The 15,320-nt window shown below is 38.6% G+C and overlaps 1 long non-coding RNA gene and 1 pseudogene across 3 annotated transcripts; both read right to left on the bottom strand.

The window, feature by feature from the left end:
• Positions 1–488: 488 nt before the first annotated feature.
• On the bottom strand, positions 489–637 carry LOC111947417 (annotated as a pseudogene).
• A 667-nt stretch (positions 638–1,304) lies between these two features.
• LOC111947368 lies at positions 1,305–4,955 on the bottom strand. 3 transcript variants are annotated; one of them, XR_002873186.1, is made up of 7 exons: positions 4,593–4,955; positions 3,621–3,846; positions 3,335–3,494; positions 3,041–3,248; positions 2,787–2,943; positions 2,617–2,682; positions 1,305–1,775 (listed from the first exon to the last, which is right to left on the bottom strand). It is a non-coding gene; the product is annotated as an uncharacterized LOC111947368 (long non-coding RNA). The 3 variants fall into 3 exon arrangements; XR_002873184.1 differs by lacking the exon at positions 2,617–2,682 and having other exon boundaries at positions 4,593–4,952; XR_002873185.1 differs by lacking the exon at positions 2,617–2,682 and having other exon boundaries at positions 3,041–3,121; positions 4,593–4,948.
• Between the last annotated feature and the right edge of the window lie 10,365 nt (positions 4,956–15,320).

Here is a 15,320-nt window from a genome sequence, read left to right as displayed (position 1 = left end):
TCATGTTCGAGTGCAACAAGTTTATGACAGTTTTTGAAAAAAATCTTAATCTTAATCTCTTAACATGTCCTAAACAAATAAAGCCTTTGGAGCCAAAGACAGCTAGAGCTAGAATCCTTAACACTTGTTGCTGGAAAAAAAAAACAGTCAAAGAAACCATCTCTGTTCTAAGTTCATCCACATGGTGTCTTGGTGCGATTATCACTAGATTTGTAACTGCTAGGTGTGTGACACCTCGGTGTGTGAAATTTGCCCTCCACATTTGACCCGACCCCTGGGGGACCAGCCGGGCTTGGGAACCATCTGGTGGTTTTAACCCCCCAATCCAACACCTTAATGCTGAGTGCCAAACAGGGAGGCATTGGGTCCCATTTTTCAGAGTCTTTGATATGACTCAGCTGTGGATTTGAACTCATGGCCATCCAGTCTCAAGGCAGACTCTCTATCACATTGCTACTAAGCTTCTTAAAAAGAAATAAAATAAAAAACACGGGAGAGCACAAACGGAGTCACCCACTACCACAAATTGCGCAGTTGAGATTCACACATTTGGGGAATTTTCAAGGTGCAGAACAGTCAGAGTGCAATGACAGAGCCTCACATGCTTGATCATGGTATCATCCATCCAGGTAAGTCTAAAACCTGTGTTGAGCAGTTAGCACACCCATAGGAAAAATCTGTTGCTCATATGTTGCTTGATCTCGTCTCTTGAGATCAGTTTGAGCGTCTCATATTCGTATCATTCTGTGATCATTTGCTTTTTAACTCTTGCTCCTAAGGGTCCCTTAGGAGCAAGAGTTAAGCTATAATGAGAAAAGACATCACTGAGACAAATGAGGTTGAGTTGAGACAACTGTTAGAGCAATAATTAAGAAGTGGGAGAGACGAACCTAAGACGTTCATGAGACAAATCTGAGAAGAATGAGTCCTAAAAGAGATCTCATCGTTGTCTGTCTGATGTCTCTTTCATGTCTTAATCATTTCTCTTAAATGTCTTACCAAAGCCGTTAATGAGAATGATATTTGAGATGTATTTGAGAAAGAAAAGAGAAGTTATTTTTATAGCAGTGGTAGCCAATCCTGGTCCTCAGGGCCACCATCCAGTAGGGTTTAGATGTTTCTTTGCTCCCCAGATGTGAATCAACAGGTGATTAACCACCTCCTGCAGAACTTGAGGAGGCAATTCAACCACTGCAGCAGATCTGTTGGAGCAGGAAAACAGCTAAAACATCCATAACAGTGACCTTCAAGGACCAGGATGGGAGACCACTGATATACAGTAACAGTAAAAACAATACTAGAAATGTAAATGCTTTACACTTTATTTGGGCAGCACCATCATCAGTACAGCATTTGAATTGTGGTAGCAGTATTAAACACTTTTTAAAATATTAAATGCATTAAGTACATGAACTGTGGCGTACTAAATGTGGCTGACATGATGGTAAAGAAAACTTCCATATTTTAAACAACAAACACACTGACATCACTGCTGAGGTACAAGGAAAAAAACAAGATTATGTAACCACATAAAAAAGTACCTGATAAAAACATTCTCCTAAACTTGCAGCCTACCAAATCCATGGACCAATTTGAGAACCAAATTAAGATAAAAAATAAGAAAAAAGATGGAAGAGAAACCAGTCCGCATACTGTAGATCATAGCAGTGGCCTTAGAACCTGCTCTGCCCTACATTTGTTGACAACGGCTTTCTTGAGCTTGGCCTCTTCAATTTGTTCCCAACCAGGTAGAGTGGCACATCTCAGGACATAAGCTGTAAGACAAGAACATTAAAATCTGGCATGAACAAATTGATAATAGACCGCACATAACAAACAAAGATAACACTTCAAGCTAGAAGCAAACTGTAGTTTTATAAAAGCAGCTGCATAATGCTACCATAAGATTACGTTTCTGTCATCCCTAAAAGCAGCCACACGTCGCTTGAGAGGACATCTGTTTCAGTTAAAAGAATTGAAATGCAGCATTCTATGGGCATTAACTATTTAACAAATAAGGTTCAAATCTGTTTCATTTCATTTTTCATGATACAGTCCAGATCAAACATTTAAGAAATGATCAAGTCACATTTTGCATGGTTGGCTCTTAACAAGGGAAAAATAATACCCATGTCTTAATTGGGACGCTGAGGGCTGATCGTGTCAGACAGCAAACTGTGGAATAAGATATTTCAACGAATATATATTATGGTATCATTAAGAATTTTGTGGTCAATATTTTTTGGATTGTTCAGAATATTTCCATTAGTTTTTTAAATTAGAGCACTTTGGCTTAGGTCTTTGTTCTGTTTGAGACTGAAGAATTATCCCTTAGTGGTACAAAAGTAAAGATTGGAAAAAAGTCTGTTATACTTGGAAAACTTCATAAAGCCACCCTTTAAATTGTATTTTATTTCTTTTAATGTGACACAATCTTACTATCTAAATCAAATTACCCCAAAATAAGGATTTCCAAAGCTACATTTTAGGTTAGCCAGGGCTGCTCATTCCTGGTCCTTGGGATCCATCACCCTGACTGTTTTCCAGATCCCCAAGCCCTGCTAGCTGTTGATCAGCTCAACCAGATGTCTCCACATACTGATTGAATGAACACACCTGGTCCAGGTAATCAGCTGGAAATCAGGCAGGCTGGTAGATCTCAAGGACCAGGGATGAGCAGCCCTGAGTTAGATTAATACAAGATTAATAAGAATAATTAACTGCAGGTCATGATTAACTAACCACACCCAAAAATGAATCGCATGACAGCACTCATAAATATGTACCTTTGCAGAAACTCCAGGGTTGAAGCCAGCTCAGTTGGATAATGACTGTTAAAGCAGAAGTAGCTTCTGAACATCAGGCACAGTGCTGCAATGTTGTTGTGTACGATGGAGCGGTTCCAAATGAGCATGAACCTCCTTGGGGAAAAGCAAGACTGTCCTAAAGACAGAACAATGGATTAAGTAAACATGTCACTCATGTACAGTGTACAAAGACAAAACCTTTAGAATAATTTAACACTGGAAACTTTACTTACCACATACAATAACAGTTGGAGTCAACGGCACCTGCTGCAGCTGGACCTCGTCTGCATCTTCTACAAGAACATGGCATCCTCCTCAAAGTAGCAGAGCAGAAGAAAGAGCATCTCTTTAACATCTCATCTCTTCTGAGCAGCCACTCTGCTCTCCCCGCATCATCTGCAGCCTTTTAGAGTTTGGAAAAACGTCTTGCTTTCATCATTTCTGCAACAAGAGTGCAAACCATTTCCTTCCTTAGTCTTGGGCCAGGTCTCTTTCCAAAGACTGCACAAATTCCTCAGAAAACTTACTCCATGGAATTTCAAAGCTGTCCTCCCAGTCAATGTATGTACAGTCCTCGGCTTCTGGAAGATGTGGATGACGAACTCCTCGGTGACTATAACAAAAGTGATGATGATTGTGTTGGTGAGGTCTCAACAGATGATGATGTGCTGTTCTCTGGCGTTTGGTCTGCAACAAAAAACAAAAACAGTATAAGTGTATTAAGTTTACACTGTACTCTCAGTGTGTTACCCATTCATATTCATATCCACTTCTGTGCATTACAAAAACTCATTTGTAATGTTTGAGACTCACATTTCAATTTCCAAAGAGCAAGACGTTTCCGGGCTTGAACAGGTCTCAAAGCTGGCAGCAAGTCAGCCTCTTCTATGAATCGTAGATCCTCATACAACTCCATTTATTCCAATGGACTGCAAGTGTTCTTCCAGGATGTCTTTTGTGGCTCTGGTAGGACCTCCATAATGGCAGTGTGGAGGAACATGGGTTCTGATTCACTCATTTTCACGTGTATTTAGATCACCTTGAATCAGAGAGGGGAAAAAAACATCATGTACACACATTTTATACAGCACAAAGTAAGATCTGGAAAGGTTTTTAAATATGATTTATGATTCACTAAAATCCTCGTACATATCAGTGTTGACATTTGTTAGTTGAGCATTAGCCTTAGCTACATCTGTGCTCTCTAAACATCTCCACCACTGACAGAGGGCTGAGAACATGTTTCCCTAATATGCATACTTACATTTTCAGATTATGCTTTCTAGACATGTGAGCAGTTAATGATGACTTTACTTTAAACACATGTCCATAACCAGTTTCAAAAGATGGCATGCCAGGCCAAACGTCTGCAAGATGATCTTTTAAACAAGATAAAAGCTTTTTACAGCGTAAAAATTGAACATACAGTGAAACTGCACATTTTGAAGTTTGGAATAATGGACTGTGGTGTCGTCACACTGTGATGGGACGAACCCTGCAGACCCTTAACTGAAGAGCAAAATGTCTTCCAACAGTTACTGAGCACTCACGCGTTTGGAAAAATATCGAGGCTCATTCTGTAAACTCTGCACTGCAAATAACTCTTCAATGTCTCTATTTTTTATTACAAAAAGCACAAGTAAACCTTTGTAAAAAGTAATAATTACTTATACAGCCAAAGCCACCGCGAGTAGCCCAGACGTCTGCATTACTGGCGGAGCTAGCTTAAAACACCTTTAGCATTCAACTGAGTTCAGAGTTGGAGGGAAGAAATCGCAAACTTACCGTGCAAACTTCAAAGATTTTACTTGAATCTTTTCCAGACAAGCAAAAAAAATGTTGGAGATTCATCCCACGGATTGTTAAAACGAAGAAAAAATACGACAAACGGTCGTCAAAAGTCTCTCGTTCTCTGCACTTCTCCCGCTTGCAGATTCCGGCCCGTTGGTGACGTCAACCACAGAGTTTTCCCTCCCACCGTGATCAGCCAATCAGAAATCTGTGTCAAGTGAGGCTGTGATACAGTTTAAAATTCAAATCGGGTTACTCCAGGCTTCTGTTTGTTCAATATGATGCAGACTAAAATCAAGAAAACAGAAAATATTTTCAGCTTGTAAGGCTGCATGAAGGGTGATTTTTAAAGACAAAGATAAATTAACTCAAACTGAACCCCATAAATCTGTACCGCCCTAAAGTTGATTTATTAATTTGATTATTTTTATTTGTGTATTTTATTTGTTTGTTTCAAATGTAAAATCTATTTTTTGTTCACTTTAAGGTGATCCAAATATGATCCCAAATGTCCTTTATTTAGTTCAGACATCAATGTGTTAAATGTTTTATACCCACCAACATATAAGTGTGCGTATATGCACTTGTGCGTGTATGCATGTGTGCCAGTGCATGCGTGTGTTTGTGTTTAACTAAACCTAGCATCATTAACCCAACATACATTCTTGTTCATTTATGTTTATCTAAGCAGTCAAAAAAAGAGTTTATTAAATCGACACTGCAACGTTGTCTTGAAATTTCATGTTTTTTAAAAAGTTTCAAAAATATGTCTTTTGAGGACATGACCGTCTTAATGATTTAACTTTTTTTTCTTGAAATTGTAATTAAGTTATATAAATATGTAAGCAATAAACAACTTTTTTAAGTTGAACATAAATAAAATAAAAAATATTATTTTCTAGAGATGAACTGTAATGGTGTCATCATGAGACTCATTTTAGGGCTTGTACTACTCTAATTTTTCTTTTTGCTGAGACAATAAAAAAAAGGCTAAAACAAGATCTAAATTATTGAGCAACGAGAGACAGAACCATTGATGTCTTTCACTGAGACATAACTGAGATAGGAATTTGAAGTAAGGATATCAAATTGAGACATACTTGAGCGCAACATAATATGGCTCATTTTTCTCTCAATTGAGATCTGGAGAAGAGACAGTTGTGAGAGAATTTTGAGATCTCAAACAGTGCTCACTGTGAGACTTATTTCTCAGGAGAAATGTTTGAGAAGAATGAGAAAAGCAGTTTAGTCTCAAACAGTTCTCATTTATGTCTAGGAGACGTAAATGTGACAGAAACGAGATCTCATCTTCAGTTTTGCTTTGCTATGGCAATTCCCTCATATGGTCAAGGACCTGCAGCAGTCTGAGACATTTCCTAAGGTAAGGCTCTTCAAACCACTCCTAATTAAGAGCAGTCTTGATGCCGCAGTACTGAAAAAAAAAGAAGGCTCACTCCAAACTTGCCATTTGTTTGAGTCCTTGATAAAGTTTATCACAAGCTCAATAAATATCTCCTACTTAGCAATTGTTTTGAGAGTTTTAGAGTTGTGTTTTAAGCGCCGCCACTAAACAGCCGAAAATAAATGGGTGAAAAAAATTATATTCATTTAAATACAGAGGTAGGGAAACTCTGTTTTAGGTTTTGATCGATCTCAGTGCTGGTTTTGACTCAGTTGACTATGATCCCACTGCAGAGACTAGAGGACTGAGAATGCATCTGCAGTGCAGCCCTTGAATAGTTTAAGTCATGTCGTAAAGACAGGAAGTATGATATCAATAACTGTACCTCAGACCAAATTCTCTTGATCTGTGGGGTCCCCCATGTCTCAACCCTGCTCCCTGTTTTATTTAAGCTATTCTCTTGGTTAATTGGCACACACCACGTATCACCACAAGAGACATTCAGACCTGTATGTAACATCACCAGAATTCTCCCATCTAAAAAAAACAAAACAATGCTTTAATCAAAGAACCAAAAACCAGAACAAGACATATAAACTACTTTATGATAGAAAGCCCTCTTGCTTTATAAGGACATCTTTCCTATGACATCTCATTATATCTCAGTTATCTCACAAAATAATTGTGAAGACAATGAAGCAGTACCGAATTAGTTTGATGAGTTTTGGAGACAATCTTTACCTTTAGTTTACAAACTTTCAACAGCTTTTGGTTGTATTTAACCCTTGTGCTATCCTAGGCACTTTAACATTGGAAGTTGGGTCATCTAGACCCACTAGACAGTGTGCTGAACCTTTTTTCTTCAATGATTTGTGAACCTCACTGGTGTCCATGGATTACATGAAATCTTTCCACCTTTATCCACCTTTGTCATGGTAGAGAGAACACGTCAATGTAAGGGTGGGGTCATCTAAGCTAGCACAAGGGTTAAGTAATATTTAAGCAATGAAACATATTTTTCACTCAAGTACACCTTTTTTACTCTTTTCGCCTCTAGCCCTTAATAGTTGCTTGTATGTCAAACATAGATTTCCTTTGTTTTTTGTCATTTCTCCCAGGTGCTCTTTGGATGCTCACTAAGTAAAGTGTCTTTGTAAATGTGAAATACATAAATCTACAAAGTACACTAATGTATATTACCAAAAGTACTCTCTGACCTATCCAAATGATCAGAATCAGGTTTCCTAATAACTTGGCCTGGCCACAGGTGTATAAAATCAAGCACTCAGAGCATTCAGACTGTTTTCACAAACATTTATGAAAGAATGGGCCACTTTCTCAATCTCAGTGAATTCCAGCGTGGTAGTGTTTTAGGGTGGCACTCGTGCAACAAATTCAGTCGAAATTTCCTCACTCCTAAATATTCCACAGTCAACTGTCAGCTCTATCATGACAAAATGGAAGAGTTTGGGAACAACAGTAATTCAGCCATAAAGTGGTAGGCCATGTAAACTGACAGACAGCGGTCAGTAGATGCTGAAGCGCCTAGTGCAAAGAGGTCACCGACTTTCTGCACAGTCAATTGCTACAGAGCTCCAAACTTCATGTGACCTTCAGATTAGCCTAAATTCAGAGACTAGAGAGCTTCATGGAATGGGTGTCCATGGCCGAGCAGCTGCATCCAAGCCACACATCACCAAGTACAATGCAAAAGCGTTGGATACAGTGGTGTAAAGCGCGCTGCCACTGGACTCTAGAGCAGTGTTGATGCCTTCTCTGTAGTGATGAATCACGCTTTTCCGTCTGTCAGATGAACAGATGATGAACAAGTCTTGTTTTGGAGGTTGTAAGGAGAACAGTACATTTGGGACTACATTGCGCCAAGTGTGAATTTGGTGGAGGAGGTGTGAGTTTTTTTTAGGACGTGGGCTTGGCCCCCTTAGTTCCAGTGAAAGGAAATCTGAATGCTTCTTCATTTTGGAGAATTCCATGCTCCTAACTTTGTGGGAACAGTTTGGGGCAGCCCCTTCCTCTTCCAACATGACTGTGCACCAGTGCACAAAGTAAAGTCCATGAATCAGAATCAGAATCAGCTTTATTGGCCAAGTATAGTGCATGTACAAGGAATTTGGCTTTGGTGTCTTGTGCTCTCGTGCAAACTAGAAAGATATGAAGAAAGTTTAAAGGTCTAAGACAGGAGAGGATAAATAATAAAAAAGAAAGTACTCTGAGGTAGATATAGGTATTTTTAAACATTACAAAATAAAAAGTTCAACAGTAAAAATGCAACAGTAGTTCTGGTGTCACAGTTTCTGTGGTTTTATTCAGTGTTCTTGAGTGGTCTGGAGTCAGGAGTTCATTAGAGTGACAGCTCGGGGGAAGAAGCTGTCCTTGTGGCGAGTGGTTTTGGTGCGCATAGTCCTAAAACGCCGCCCTGACGGGAGAAGGCTGAAAAGGCAATGTCCGGGATGAGAGGTGTCCTTTGCAATTCTGCCATTCCGCTTCCTGACCCTTGACCAGTGCAGGTCCTGAATGTAGGGAAGAGTGGAACCAGTAATCCTTTCAGCAGATCTGATGATTCTCTGTAGTCTGTTCCTGTCGTGTGTAGTTGCTGATCCAAACCAGACCGTGATGGATGTGGTCAGGACGGCTTGGATAATTGCCGTGTGGATGTGTGATCTTCACTGGTATTCATGGATTACATGAAATCTTTCCACCTTCATCCACCTAGGTAGGGAGAACACGTCAATGTAAGGGTGGGGTCATCTAAGATAGCACAAGGGTTAAAGGCCATTGAACGACTTCATGTGTGTTTTTGGAAGCACAGACAGGACTTTCAAAAACAGTTCCAACCACCTAGCTTCTAAGAAAATAATTTTATTGATGAACTTTTATTGTACATTTTAAGAAATCCCTTTCAAAGCAACATTGCAGGCATTGCTTTTCCTTAACTTTACAAAAAGTGATCTCAAATTTAGCTGAATGTTACGCATTAACTCAGATATATAGATTTTTATAGATGGTACAATGTGTGATTTAGGTAAGAAATTAGAAAATTTGGCTTCCAAAGTAAACTGACATCAGTGTTTGTTTGTGGTAGTGGAAAACCATAGGTGGTCATGTAACCTAGTATTTCTCAACCTTTTTTATTGAGTTTACCCAATGAACAAGCTATAGAATCTGCTTTGTAAACATCCAGTGTGAGGACAATTTTTTGTCAGAGACATCAGTTTTTTTAAACCAACTTTTGAAACATTTTTATTTTCATGGGGATGGGGAAGGACTGACCTTGCTTTTGTAACAAACCCCCTGTGGTTGCTTGGTGAGGTGCACCTGACTCACGGTGCATCAACCCTTTCTCATCATTACCATCAGCAGCATACACTCACATTCCCATCTTCTGTCCATCTCTTGCAGTTAGTGTTGGTGCTTGTCAAAGCCTGTGTCGCCATGAGATGGCTCAAATACTTGTGACAGGATCCCAACCAAGCAGAAAAGAGGCCACCACACTCGTGAGTCCATGCGAAGTCACAGGAAAGCATGTGCGCGTGATGCAGATGTCCAGTGACAGCTCTCTGCCGGGGGTCATCTGGAAGCAGCTGCCTTGGGGACAAAGGTCGGCACTGGAACACTTGTCGTCAACTAAATTGTTGTTGTTGTTTTTTTTACCAGAATCATTGCAAAAAGTGGGGATTATTAAAAGAAACATTTAAGTAATATATTTTCTGATTTAATGGGGTTTTTACATGGACAGAGTAAAGACAAAGATAATGACTTGTATTGCAGTTTTTATAGTGTTCCACACCAAATTACATAACATTGACAGTAATACAATTTTTTTAAACTTGGCATAAATCAATACATTTTAGCTTATTCGTGTAAATAGCATGTGCTATTACTGTGGAATAAGTTGTTCTACATAATAATGACATGAAAGACTGTCATTAGTTCTTTTTTTTGTTAAAGTTTAGTTGTTAAGCCCCTGTTTCATTCATATTTTTCATTGTTCATCCCTCCTGCTCTGTCTTTTCTTTGTCTCTTTACTTTCCTGACACTCTATCCCTATCATCCATCCCTCAAGGCTCCCATTCTGCAGCTGTATCCAAAAGACACGAAAAGGTTAAAAAAAGGAGGTTCAAGGGGGAATAAAGTAATAAAACCAGAGTGTGTAGGTGTGTGTGTGGGGGGAGGGGGGGGGGGGGGCAACCAACCCCTGTGGAGAGTACTGCTCCATTCCCACACCACAGGTGACTGCCCTCCACCCCGTCTCTTTTTTTTCCCCACAGTCTTCCCTCAGTCATTTTACCTCACCCCAGTGCTTTTCTCTAATCTTCAGCTAAGCAAAAATTAAAATGCTGGAAAAAAGTTTAAAACTAATAAACATAAAGCAATCCCTGAAAGTGTAAACAAGCAAAGAGACAAAAAAATGAACTAAAATTTTCCAGACATAACTGCCTTTCATGTTTTAGTTAGAGTTATAATATTACTTGAATATGAGTAGAAACAAAAAGTGAACAGAAATAAAACAAGGAAGATATAGAGTTGTGACATATTAAACTAGATAAACATTAATAGAATTATATTTTCAAAAAATATTTTATTTACATTTTTAATTATGATTTTCAGTCTACTATAAGAATTCATCTTTTTTTGAAGCCAAAGTAAGCAGAGCTTCCTTTTCTGATAAATGTGATGTACCTTTTTTTTTTCAAGTAACAAATAAAATGTCAAGGTCTAGTTCATCTTCACTCCTGTTAAGATTAAAGTGGTGACATACACTTCTTTAAAGTCAGACATATATTTTGGACAAAAAAACAGCAAAGAGGACAAACACTTTTAAACAATTCCATTAAAATGCCACAAAGTTTTATCATTCTTTATCATTATTTTTTTTTTTTTGTTAGTTTCAAAAATATTTCACAAAAAGTCCAAAATGTGCTTTTAATTAAAATATGTCCACCCATCCATCCATCTTCTGAACCTAGTGAATCCCTTTTCAGGGTCATAGGCTGCTGTAGCAAAGCCAGCTGCTAGAATCAGAATTTCATAGGGTAAATCTGCATATTGTTCATTTTTTACTCAATATGATTGCAATGTTTAGGATTAAATTTCCCTTTAACTAATACCTGAGGTAAACAAAAAAAAGTCCCAATCCCGTGTTCATAAACCTACAAGTGAAAGCAAAACATATCGAAGAAAATCAATTGCTGCACATTTTTCATGCATGTTACAGTTGTGTACTATGCAGTAAAGAATCAGCAGAAAAAGGGACCATTAGATCACAGCCCTACCCCTCCCATGTGTTTTTTAATTTTTTTTTTGGTATTTTGCTTCCCCACCATCAGCACACCCCTTGCCTGTATTTGGGCCAAAACATGAGCTCACCTGCTGGTGAAACATGAGGGTTCAAGTTCCACAATTGGGCATTTCCTATCATACAGAGTCTGTGTGCATGTTTGTGTGTGAGTAAGAGTGTGGATCCCACTTTATCTTTTGTTTGGGTTTCAGTAGGTTACACATGGATGCTGAGAGGAGAGCGTATGATGATTACCATTCATGGTGCTACAATGAGCTCATCTGATTTCATACACAAACACCCTCACATATGCATTCACACAACATTTACGAAGTCCGTGCACTTACCTTAACTGGGCATGAATGCAGGCGGTGCACGTGAATGAAATCAATTACATAAACACACATACTGTGCACATGCACAAACCGCGAAGCTGCTGCAAAAACACAAACAGTGCGGGCTAACTTACACTTTTGTTTAGTGTCTTGCATGAGCTCAGTTCAAGCTCAATCAGTTACTGTAGTCTGACTTGTGGAGCAGAATGGAGTTATTATCTAATGCAGGTTTAGAAAAAATCACAGAGCACTTTGCACAGCTGGATAATATCATAGCTTACCTCACTTTTGTCCTGATTGGTGCAGTTTTTCATTTTTTTATGGCTCATGATAGTAACACATCTACACCACACATCCTTGTAGTTTTGGAAAATATCATGGACAACTTGATATTAGCAGGAAGATTTTCAATTCACCAACCGCTTAGGCTATAAATATTTATATATATATTGAACTTCTACTAATAGAAATAGACCAACACTGGTCCTATAAACCTTTTTAATCAAAGAAAATAACAAAAGAGGAAAAATTTTTTTTGTAAATTAAAAATATCAATAAATAAAATTGTTTATCATGTTCATTGTCAGTTCATTGACTCTTGCTGAAGCTAACTGCCACTACCTGGTGTTAATAGGTGGACCACAATGGCTGTGGTTTTACAGAATGGAAAATTGACATTTACAGTCCTTTTTTATATCATGCATTGGCTAATGTCGCAACACTAAAGAGGCAGAGCAACAATGCAAAAGAAATGTAGGACAATCAATAAAATTCTCAACATTTTTACACACTTTCTATTAAAAAATGCAAAAAAGTTTTGCCACTTAAGAAAAGAAACCATTAATTAAGGCACTCTGCAGACGTTTCAATTTTTACTATTATTGCAATTTCATATCATATCTGAACACCTTTATTCATTTTTCATTTCAATTTTTTCAATAGAAATTACTGTGCTACTTTATGCAGTTTGTCAACTTTCTAAAAAAATATTTTGCAATTCTTTTTACTATTCTGATATGTCAGGATATTTTGTTCTTTGAAGTGTGCAGAAAAAAAGGCCACATGACGTGACAAAACTATACTCTATTTGCTCTAAACTTTGCTCTACACTCTAGTATAAGTTTTACGACCTACCCACATCTCCTGATGCCACAGTTTGTGACCTTTTACACATCAGATAAAGTTAGACAAGCCATCAGTTATTTTCAAAAGCCCTGGACTGTCACATTCCTTTTTGCCATGTATTATATTTGCAGTAAACACATAAGGCATGACTAAACCGTAAAAGTAATTAGTAAATGTCATTTAAACCTGATTGGCCAGAAATCAACCTACGGACTTTCTCAAAAGGAGACATCAGGTAAGCCCTGTGCAGGCGGTGCTTAAAACCCTGAGTATGTTCTACATATTATGTTGCCACAGCAACTACTGTGGTCCCAGGTTTCTACCAGGCCAACACTAAACCCTGTGTGACCTGATAATTATCAGGCTCCACACACAGACACACACATGCACAAGAGAAAAAAGGGTGATCAGAGGCCATGCAATACCTTCAGCTGATAAGGAGGGAAAATACCTCTTTTTAGTTATCAAAGTTTACAGGTATAAAAAACGCTAATTTAAAACACAAAGACAGGCCGATAAATTGGACGACTCAGACCAAAGTGCCCCAGATGTGCACGATTTATTGGTCCACATTTGGCATTGAACTGTGACTTGACATGGGGCAGTGTAGATGCTAAATCATCATTTTCCTATATAGGCCTTTGAGTCACACCTGTCTTTGGGCACAGATGTCATGATCACATAAAAGCTGGCTTTGACATTTGATCCACATCCAGGTGATTAAGGACATGCTTTAACGCACGTTGGACTTGGTTCACTGTGCCTTCATTTGAAAAACTGATGAGCTAAAATAATCAATTTTAGTGTCTCAACTGTTGTGTTATATATATTTTTGTTCTTGTTAGGATGTATTCAGACTGGAAAAGTCCATTGGTACGGAAGGAATCCGCGTAACCCTTGTGCTATCCTAGACACTTTAACATTGGGATTTGGGTCATCTAGACCCACTAGACAGTGCTCTGAACCTTTTTTCTTCAATGATTTGTGATCTCCACTGGTGTCCATGGATTACATGAAATCTTTCCACCTTTATCCACCTTTGTCATGGTAGGGAGAACACGTCAATGTAAGGGTGGGGTCATCTAAGACAGCACAAGGGTTAATTTGATATGGATTGAGTTCTGAACCTTACGTTTGATCTGTATTCAGACTGAATTCAACCAGCGATTTCTGCTGTGAAAAAAAAGCTTGTAAACAAAACCACGTTACTGAAGATCACGTCAGTCATTGGCCAGTAATTACGAGGTCAGGGAAAAGCAATGGGAGAAAGAATACTTTGGTACTTACTACTTTGGTATGGCGGAGGCATGCTGCAAGGTGGTTACTAGCAAGAAGATGGCTAAGAAGGTATGCTGATAAATGTTTATGGTATATAGATTGTCAGGAAAACAGTGTGAGAAGCAAATGTTACGATTTATTTAAATGAGCCTGCATTCATTCGACCAAGTTTCAATAAGTTGCTGTGTCTTATTGCTTTACATTTGTCTGTGGCTCATTGGTTGCTATCTTTCTGTTTACATCCCGTAATGCCTGGCTATGGTGGTCATTTTGGTCCAGTTGTTCTGCTCTGAGCATGGAGCCTAGTCAGACTGAGGAAACTCAGTGTCCACAGGGTCCATTTTTTGTGTATTTCGACTGAAAATTTGTTCCGGATTATCGGGGAAACCGAACTTTGGTTCACTTTAAGCGAACCAGATGTGTCCATTCTGAATACACTCTTAGTCAGATTATGCATAGAATAGCCAAATAAAAAAGGCTGGATTATCCTTTTTATCTTATTGCGCCAAGACAACTACTGCATAAAGCTAAACTGGAGCCACTTCAGTCTGTCGAGTGGTTGACAAAAAGACTATCAGGTCTTTTTTTTAATTTGTAGAAATATCAACTATTTTAAACACGTGGCCAAACTTGAAAAGCCACATGTAAAAAAAAAAGAACACAAAATCCCCAATCCAGTGTTGCCCTTCTTTGTGCCTTGTCCACATTCTTTGTTGAAGTAACTGGCGGGTCATGCATCACCACACAGCAGGTTCATGTGAACAAAACATTTCCCAGTAAGTACACAAGTCTGGGTTTCCAAACTGTTTTAAGATAAAGCTGCCCATTAGAGCAAGTGTTTTTGGAAAAAAAACAACAAAAAACCAATAAGAACGGACAAAATAATAAAAACCAAGTGAGAGATGTAGATGTGTTTTAGTTCAGATAGACATGATTATCTACAGACAGAAAGGGAGCTGTTAGACAGGTTTTGTGAGACAGACAGCATCAGAGAAAGACTGTCTTAGGACCTCACTCTTAACAGCTGTAATTACTGAATTAGTCTGAAAGTTTAGTCCGAGGAAACTCACATTTCACATGGAAGTTAAGCTGCACCTGAGAGCTGTAATCCTGTGCCTGCAAGCCCTGGATCAATGTGTGTGAGATTGTGTGTCTGTGTGGGTTTGTTGGAGACAGAATATGAGATATGAGACTAAGGTTTTGTGTTTGTATATTAGAGCAAGTGCTTGTTTGTTCACTTTCCCCTCCCCTCCACACCCGTTCTCCTCCCCTTTCCTCACCAACCC

The sequence above is a fragment of the Oryzias latipes genome, chromosome 4 (assembly GCF_002234675.1).
Source record: "Oryzias latipes chromosome 4, ASM223467v1".
Lineage (NCBI taxonomy): Eukaryota > Metazoa > Chordata > Actinopteri > Beloniformes > Adrianichthyidae > Oryzias > Oryzias latipes.
Note: the sequence above shows the minus strand (reverse complement) of the source record. Positions and strands in the feature narration are given on the sequence as shown.